The following is a 10,324-nucleotide window of genomic DNA, read 5'->3' on the forward strand; positions in this document are numbered from 1 at the left end:
TGTAATACCTTACTCTAAAGATCAAACTTGCTTTGGATCAAATACTCCCTTCTCTTCTGAGCTACGGAATTAGGCCATCTAAAATTAAGCATTTAAATCTATATTTAGGAACCTAAATACATGTTTCCTGATGCCAAAGTTGTTCAACACCTGCAGCTGCCTTTTACTTTGGAGGGATTTGTAGGTTCTTGGCTCATCTGCAAATCAGACTGTTCATATTTAGAGGCCTAAATATGGATTTAGGAACCTAACTCTAGACATTCAAGATTGAAAATTTTGCCTAATTCAATGACCTGGGCTGGGCAATGGATTGGAGCATAATCACAGAGATTGCCTTGCTGGCCAGAGTGGAATGGAAGGGTGCAGGGGAGGGTGGGGCTGGAAAACATCAAGAAGGGGCAGACACTCACATGAGACATAGGGTTGAGGCTAGGGTTACCTTTACATCCCTGGACATTGTACGTTTAGAGGTCATTAACTCTGAACTCTCCCCACGGCCACTAACCATGCTTTGAAGATGATGCCTTGCATTTTGTATCTCTTCAAAGCTGAAAGAGTGTTTTAATGTTTTCCTTTCTGCTGGTTTTCAATATTTATGATGGATTCTCATTTTTAATAACACTGAAACCAAACTCTATAGTATCACATTAAGTGTTGGGCTCTTTATATCTTTTGAAGGACAAAATTACTCTGAAAGATTTGTTTTGAAAAAAGAGAGCAAATGAATCCACTTACATGGAGTTGGAAAGCAGATATAAAGAGAGGAAAAGACAGTCATGGCTGGGGCTTTTCAATATTAAAATTATTTTTATAAGTAACATATTGAAAGTTACATTTGAAGACTTTGCAATGTTTTTTTTGGGGGGGGGGGGTGTTGGGTTTTGTTTTGTTTTTTTGCTGCCCTGTGTGCATTACTCCCATGTAATATTGATATCTATCCACTTTGCTATTTCTTCTGCTATTTGTAAATGATAGTTTTTCTGCAAGATATGTCATGGCTTTGCAATGAAAATCCACACTTTGGTTCATATTCTATATATGTAGTTTCTGAAAGCAATAATCCCCTTTTGTACTAAACTAGAAAGTATTTTATTCTATGTTTAGCGGGTTGATATCAGAATATGAAAATATCACCATGTCATCATGGGTTCAAAATAGCCTAGAAAGTAGTGTGTGAAAGTTCATTATACTTTAATTGTTTGGACTAGGTGATGTGATAGTCCCTTCTGGCCTTAAAAGCTATGATTGTATGACCTAGTCTGTAGTAGGTACCTGTCTACATCACAGTTGCACTAACTGACATTGTTTGAGGCAGGTGAGGCAGCTTCTCAAGGATTTAATGGTTATGATTGACCTAGCTTCTCGCTCCAGATATATTGTCTCTATTGTAGTGTTGAGGCCTATTTGTGGGATAGTTTGAGGAAACCTGCACTACTTCTATTCACACTGTCACTGTTTTGTAAACTGAAAGCCTCCTAATTATCAAGCTGTCAAATTTCATGAGCACCAACTACATATAAAAATTAGAAATAATGATATTAAATATTAGAAATAATAATTTTAGAAATCATACATTTATCAGAAGGTAAACTGACATTAATATAGCCTCTTGAAATATGTGGCAAACTTTTAGACTTCTCTTCCCACTATATTTTCCCCTTCCCATGTTGAAATAACATTACTAGTCATTTAACAAGTGCTGGGTTCAACATCTAGGGGTTCCTTTTCAACAACACAACAAAAAACTGGCTCGAGACCCGACCGAGTAACCTTGGACAATTACACATCACCCATTAGGTTTCTCCAAAGGCATTACTTCCCCTCTCGCAAGCAGAGAGTATGAGTGTATTTTTTAATAAAAAGGGGAAAGTAATCTGATATTAACTTGGAAAAATGCTTCAATCAGGATTCATAAGCATAAAACCATGAGCAAAACACCCACCCCAGAGTAAGATGGGCAGTGTCCTTTTGCCTCAGGTTCTCACTCACAGTTGTTGTCTTGCTCATTCAGCTACCTGGATGCTTGGTCTGGCATCTGCTGCTTCGTTCCACCATCTGCCTTGCTAGTCATGCCACTCCACCAGCTGCACCGCATACTCTGGGATGTCCTGAGGTCTCACCACCTAACACAGTTCTCCATGATTTCATTTGTTAGTGGGAGAGCCTCACTGCTAGTGCAGACTGGGAAGTCTCTTGCATCAGAGATACTGTCCCAAAGGAGGTCTAATGCTTAGACCTGGTTATCAGGTCAAATGATGTCTGGAACCTTTCAGCAGGGCATACACCACTATGTACAAACATCTGTCCCTGCCCACTCAACTCCACTGAGCTTTGGCACCTACATCCCTTGCCTAGAGAGTGCAGTTTAATTGAGGGTGAGTCCCTCAATCAGGATATCCCAAGAACAGTTCTGCTGCCCTTGGTTCACACAACAAGAATAATAACCCTTTAGTACTCCTGCCCCCCAATAATAAAGTGACCTGTGATCCATCACGAGCCAAAAGTGATCATTTGGGCAAAGCAGCCCCATCACACTGAGTACCTAAGCAGGTAGGGTGTGCCCATGCAAAGAATCTCGACTTATGAATTCCTTTTCCCCAACTCATCATTAGATGTCAGGGTAGAGCTCTGCTTACAAGTGTATGACCTCATAACCTGTGACTAAATCTTTCTATCCTTGAATACTGGCATCTCCAGCATATTTTAAGCAGCAGATCTGTAGGCAACCTGCTTTTTCATGTAGTGGCTCTTACTTTGATCATTAAAGACCAACCCCACTGACATGAAACGGATCACTCTTATGAGTTAGGTAATCAGAATTTGGCCCTGAAAGTCAACTGAGTAGAAGGGAAAAGGAGGAAGAGGAGAGAAATCTTGACTTTGAAGTGCTTTGTCTTTGTTTATATTACTGAAGCCAATAAGAGTTGAAGCGTTTAGCACCTTTCAAGAAGAAATCAGCACTTCACTGTGTCAGGCCTTTGGTTAGATATAAAACTGACTATTACTTCTCTGGGGCTAATCCAATCTTTTTTAGCCTAGATCAACTTTTAAAGCTTTCCCATAAAGTACGGTGCCACTCAAATTTACTTCAGGTGAAACAAAATTTGCCAGTTCTATTTTAAAAGCCTACCATCTGTGACAGTTCTGTTGTGAACATCAGCAGTATGCTGACACTGCATTACTAAAATGAATGAGACCTGACACATGGAGAAGTCCCAGGTTGCTGCTCCAGATAAAATTGGCTCTTATTCAGGTTTCTTTTTTTGTGTGTGGAAAATAACTCCCACTATTAAAGCAACATTGTAATGTGCACTGGCATTTTAATACCTGCTTAAACTCCTCTGATTTTGTCAGAAATTAATGGAAGACATCTTGCTGAGCAACAACTGTTGACATTGTGCTAGTAAGGGTTATATTCCTTTTTTACCTTAGTGATGTTAGTGGGTTTAATACAAAAAAACCCTATTGCATCAGACTGGGATCAGTTACTTTATTACAAGAAATTTTACATGTTCTACCATATGTATGAATGAGGCGATCTGTGTGACTTTAATCTCTTTCGTGCAGAACATTCATCAGCTGATCTGTAGGTTACCTTTAGAATGTTATTTTTTTCTAATAATGAATATAGTTCAGAGCTGAATGAACTTCTGCTTTTCACAGCCTATCTTTTTCAGGACAAAAGAAAAAAGAACTGAGAAATAATCTTTGAAGTTATTGATGTTTCACCAATTCATAGAACATATGTGATTTTACATGTTACAAAATGTTTTCATGGTGAACAGATTCTTAAAGATTTGCCCTTTTCAGAAGCTATGTGTCCTTTCCTCTTGCTGAATAATGCCAGTGGGAGAGGAGTGTGCTCAGCAATTGTGAAAATCAAGCCAAACTTATTTAGGAGCCTAAATCTAGATTTAGTGGCCTATTTTTAGGCATTCATTTTTGCGCATTAACCACAAAATACCATATGTGACCAGTATTAGATTCCATCACGGCAGTCCCCTGTGATTCTGCAAAATCACCCTCCCTGGGTACTGAAGATCTTTTAGGCAGTGTCTACTCTTTTAAAATAAGAAAATCCCCTTGCCCCATACTTTGTATATAGAGCTGTTGTTCTGCCCAATACGTTTCCTAAGAAGCAAATTGTGACTCAGTCACAATCGGTCTTCTAGGTTCTCCCCCTGCTCTGGAGGGTTGACAGAAAACGATACTGAGTCAGCCCTATATGTGATGCAGTGCTCATCCCCAGACACAGCTATGCTGTAAGGTATGTTGTGGAAGAGGAAAGAATAAAGGCTCCAACCATTTCCTGCTCCCATCTTCCCACTCACCTACACAGGAGTGGGAGTGATGGCTCTGCTAAGGCTGCTTCCCTACTCCCACCTGCTGCACTGCTACCTCCAAAGTGGGTAGTTAGGAGAGAGGAGCATATAGTTCTCTCTGTTAAATTCTATCAGATCTAAGTGTAATTTCCATGGAATGTTATTGGTTTAATATATATTCATAGAGTCTTTTCCCCAAGATTACCTGCCATTACAAGTTAATTCAAAGCCTCAAAAGGATCCTAACTGTCCTCTACTCCCCTCTGATGTAAAGGGATTCCAAGACGCTTCCCATTTATCCCCTTCAGTTAGAAGCCTGTTAAAGTAAAGAGCCCTTGTAAATGTTCTTGGAATGGCAGTAAACTAACACCAAGTGAAACACCCAGGGAAGTGAAACCATCCTGGCACCAGGCCCCTGGGACTGTTACTTGGAGCACCACTGATAAGTGCTATGGTGTAACAGAAAAAGATCTAAAGGACCTAAAATACATAGATGATTAAGATCAACACCACACTTTGGATTGCATCCAGAAATGAACTATAAACCAATCATAGACTATAACACAGTTGCCATATGCTTCCTATGAGAAGCACCACTAGGTAGCAGGCAGTTGCAACTGGCAGTGGATGAAAATTCCCCATGGTCTTCAGGAGCATCTTCACCCTTATGGGAAAGTCTTATACAATTCCGTAGAAAAACAATATTTATATAGAGTTTTAGTCACTCTAGAACTTTATAATGAAGAATTATATCCCTGTTATACAGTGTTATAGGACAGTTCCAAAAACCTAAAGAGAAAATATAATTCTCCATTAAATCCTCGAGGATGTTATTGTAATTTCTATCGAACCAACTTTAGTTTCATCCCTGTTAAATTCTATGGACTTTTCCATAAGGGCATCTAGAGCACACCACAGCAATTCTGTATTGAGGTGACAAATGCAAGGGTAACTGTAGAAAGGTCTTCATCTCCTAACCAGATACAGATGAAAAAGCATTCATGTTTATCTATTTGCTTGTAATTATAAAAACTTCCAGAGATCTGACAGGATCCCCAATTTGTGCACCTTACTAACAAAGGATGAAATTCCACCCACATAGAGAGGCCAAGCACCTAGGTGGTTAATGAGCTTTGTTCTGGCTGTCTGCACAGGAGTGACTTATACCCCCAAAACAGGCAGAAACTTCTACGAAGGCAGCAGACTCTCCCATTACATACAGCTGTTTCCAACAATTGATCAGCATCATTTCTATCTTATCTAGGCCTGAGGGGTTTTTCAAGTCAATATTATACCACGGGCTGTATATGTTGGGGAGGGGGCAGGATTCTGAATGCATCTTGTTTGTGTTGATTGTGATAGAAGTTGCTTCACTCCAGGTGATTATAATGTGGAAAGGATGAGCAAGAGGACATCCCTTTCTGAACTCAACTGAGCACAAATTAATAGAATAATCATTTTATTTCACCTTGGCTGATAATGTCTGATGAAGCGCATATGAAATCTCATGGGCTGTAATTTATATTTTATGTGATAGGCATTTTATGTGTACTCCAAGATACACTCTACTGAGGGTAAGAGGGTGGAAAGCAGATTTTAGGGTGAACCTTGGGAAGTTTCCCTAGGGCTTGTAACTTGCTTAAGATATGACCTAATGCTCACCTGTCTTACACATGTAGTTGTCAGTTACATCAGCACAAAGTGGGTGCAAAACTCTACCAGATCAGAATGGTGGCATTTTAAACCCACTTTACACAGGTGTAAATTACTACAGGGCAATGGGAAATCAAAGTCTTGGCTTCCGAAACCTGAGGAGCCAATGGATCTCTGAGGAAATGGAAAGGAAAGCTTGCATACAGTCTTGAACATACTATAGACGTTATGGCCTCCCTGTGAAGGGCTTGCCTCTCCTGGCTACATTTCTGGCCCAGATCTTCCTCCTATTGCACTAAGACTCCATTGGGACCCTGCCTGTAATTTGTTGCCCCACTGCACTAGTACTCTACTTACACACCCATGTAGAAGTCATTTCAGAGTGGGAGCTAACCATTCTACCTGCATTTACTTCCTCTGCAGGCAATTTTCTGTTGAAAGGTGCTCATGCTGCATGGTGTAAGTGCTTCCTGGCCCTGTATACGTGCCCTTCCTGGCATCTCCTGCCACAACATGCACCTGTTCGTCACCCCCCAGCAATAAAGCCTGGCTCTCGTGGAATAGCCACAGTGGACTCTGGGCTCAATAGCTCCACCCTGTAGGCTGGGCAAGGGGCCTTCAGTTGTGGGTGGGCTTGCATCTGCCCATCCCCAGAACTCTATAGGTGGAATAGCTGCAAAATTGCTTCCCTAGACTCCTGGGAAAGGGAAGAGTAAGGCTTCGTCTCCTCTTGTGTCCTTTTGACCCACTATATCCCAACTTGGTGTCCTCTGGCTCTAGACAAATAGAGCTAATTAGGAGATACTAAAGTTCAGTTTGGCAAATTGCCTGTATGGTTCTGCTGAAAGGAAAATTAGACAGCATGGTCAGGCTGAGAAATGAAAGCAGAAATGCTGACAGACCAATCAGGCACCAGTCAAGTATTGGGATCTGGGAATGGCTTTGTGTGGCAATGAATGACAGAGATAACATTGAGACAGTGAAAGCACAGCACCAGCAGGGAATTGGAAAGACAAAGAGAGAGCAACAAGAGTTGACAGGGCAAAGTGTTATCAGCTACTGTCTGTTGAAATGCTGACTCATATGTAATATTCCTAGCTCACCCAGGGCACTTGAAATCTAAGAAATATCAATTGTTAATAGGGCAACTAGACTCAACAGCTCCCTATATCAACATAGGCTGTGTGTCTTATGTCTGAGAAATGTATCTGAAAAATAACTGCTTAGGATAGAAGTTTTTTGTGTCATCAGTATTCAGCACCATTGCCATAGCACAGAGGAGAAAAAAAAACACACAGAGGAAAGAAAATGTTTGGAAGAAAAGATAAAAGAAGGGCAATGAAAAGAAAAAATGGTACTTAATGGACCTGGAGAAAGGTGGAGGACAATGATATAACCTGCAGCTCCATGTTCATGGCATCATCCTTCCATGGCTGTGTCTGCTATAGCTGTAAATAGTCGGGATCAATTCTTTGTTGGTAGTAGAAAAGAATATATAACCTAAGAGGTCTTTTTCTCACTCTAATATCCAACGTGTATAAACAGTATACTAGATACTATACAAAGCAAGTGATGAACTAGTAAGTTTCATATAATTAAAAGTGCATGATTGTTCATTTTAAATAATATTTGTCTTTATTATTATTAATTGATCACTCAGAAGTGTGGCAGGCACTTGATATAACATACAAAAGACCATAAACCAGACCTTCAGCTGGTGTAAATCAGTATAGCACTATTAACTTCTCTTGTGAGAGTTCTTGTTTTTCCTGCTTCTGATTAGGCTGAAAATACTATGGGACTGCCATTTTCTGTAACAACTTCTATCTGGTCAATGTGAGTGCAAAGTGGGGGTAAATATAATTCTAATTTAGCAACATTTTATATCCACTTTGCACTCATGCTGCACAAGTGTGAACGACTATGAGAGGGGTGAAATCCTGGTCCCATTGAACTTAATGGCAAAACTCTCATTGACTTCAGCAGGAACAGGTTTTTCACTCAAGGTTAAGAGCATTGGAGAATCAAGCCCCTGGGGCTAGCTGTGCAAATAAGATTTAGGTGCCTAATTGCCACTTCAGATGCCTTAAATCCAAAATGTAGATCCTCAAATCCCCTTCTCAGCTTCCACCTAACGCTGTCGGTGCATAAATTCCCTAGCCACCTAAGTTTCTGTTGGTAAAATCTCCATGGCACTTAAATTTCTGCCATGTACACAGAGATGCACACAGCTGCCTGAGTTCTGATGCCCAGCTCACTCCTAAGCCTCGGCAGGATCCTCAAACTAGACATTCCTTCACCTATCTTGCTTGCAGGGCCCAATCTGGGATGGTGCCCGGAGGCTGCCTTCCAGATTGGACCCTGCATAAACCAGCAGTGCTGGTGCTCCGCTTTTACCCTATAGCCCACTGGTGAACACACTCACCCAGAATGTGAGAGCCCCAGGATCAAATCTTCATTCTGCCTTATGTGGAGCAGAGACTTGAATCCAATCTATCATTTTCCATGTGAGAACCCTCAGCACTAGGCCATAGAGTATTTTAGGTGGGTCTCTCTGTTTCTCTTGTTGAAGCTGTTCCACTTCTGGAACAGAGACTGGAGCTTGTGTCTCTCACATCACAGGTGAGTGCTCTAAACACTAGGCTAGCTGGTAAAGGGAGGGGCAGCAACATCACAACCTCCTCCTTTTTTGCAAGAAAGATCTGGCCTGGTTTATATGCCGAACTCCAGAAGAAGGTTTATGGCAGTAAACACAGAGTGGAGAGAGGTGCTGCCCTCTGGCCTTGAGTTAAGTGCCAAATACCCTTTGAGGGGCAGGACTTAGGCCACATCCCTCTCCTCTCTCTCTTCCTATTGGCTAACTAGACAGCTTTCCACTCGGTGTTCTGGGTTTTGTGGATTCTATTGCTAGACACCTAACTTTCCCCAGGGAGATGGGGTACCTCAATCAGGGCTGTGGTTTAAGGTTAGGCATTGCAGTGCTGATTCTAAATCCCCTTTATGGGTCTAGCTGCGTGAGAACAGTCTTTTCTGTGGGGTTTCTAGCACTTCTACTTCCAGCCCCAGATGAAATCTTTGGCAGAGGAGTGCAAAAATAGAAAAAAATTATTTGTGTAGCTGAATATTTCTAAATCTCAGAGATTTGGTTTGCCTTTATTTCATGTTCTGAGAGAAGATTTAGATCAGTTATATTATTTATCCAGAGTGGTTTTCTGTCCTTAATTGTGACATTGGATATGCTGTTTTATTGTGCACTATTGTAAAAATAATAGAGAAAAAGTCTTACATATTGGATTTGGTACTGTAATATATAGCTTTAAACATCACAAGAGGGAGGAATAATAATGCATGAATTGCCATATTAAAATAGAGCAGTATTCCATCTAGTCCAGTATCCTGCTACCAAAAAACTATCTAGGGCCAGATATTTCAAAGGAAGGAGTAGGTAACTGTGCAGTAGACAGTTATGGGATAACCCAGAGAACATAGTCTCCTAACTCTCAATAGTTAGAGGTTCGTTTGTGCCCTGCAGTATGAACATTTATAATTGTAATCACTCAAGTGAAGGCTGTGCTATGTTATCTGCAATATAAAACAACTGAAATTGTTCGTGTGTGTTCTATGTGTCATAACACTTCAGATAAAATTATTTTAATAAACCTATATGCAATCTAGAATGTATATATTACTGTGACTCACTGCTGGGGGGTGACTTCTTGTTGCCACATCTGGGGATTAGCTTCACTCTGCTCTGATGCCCCCTTCTGCCGCTTACTGCATGTCCTGCCACCACATTCACTCAGTCCCTACAACTCAGGGTGCTCCTTTGTGACTTAGCCCTCAGACCAGGTACTATGCATGTTTTCCCCATTCAGGGTATCAAAGTCCTTCCATAACAATTATCTCAGGCAGTCTTCTTATGCACTGCCCTGCTGGTGCAACTTCCCCAGTGACTGGTAGAGGAACCTGGGCCCATCCACTACTTCAGTTCAGTCCTGGCAACTGTGGTTTCCCTCAGACCCTGTTACTCCTGCCCTGGACTCCTTTCTACAGCATCTAGTTCCTGCCCCTTCTGGGTGTATCCACTCAAACTCGCTCCTCCCAGGGAGTAACTGCAGACCACTGAACTCAGCAGCCTCGAACACTTCTCCCCCTCCAAGGGAGTGAGTGCAACCTCCTTTCTGTTGCCAGTTTCCAGTTTCCAGTCTTTATAAACCTGACATCCGAGCTTCAAGTGTGACGCTGTAGCTAAAAAAGCTAATGCAATCCTGGGTTACATAAAGAGGGGATCCTTAAGTAGGAGGGAAGAGGTTATTTTATCTCTATATTTGGCACTGTGACCACTGCTG

The sequence above is a fragment of the Emydura macquarii genome, unplaced genomic scaffold (genome assembly GCF_026122565.2).
Source record: "Emydura macquarii macquarii isolate MOO-44397 ecotype Brisbane River unplaced genomic scaffold, CSIRO-AGI_Emac_v2 contig_383, whole genome shotgun sequence".
Classification (NCBI taxonomy): Eukaryota; Metazoa; Chordata; order Testudines; family Chelidae; genus Emydura; species Emydura macquarii.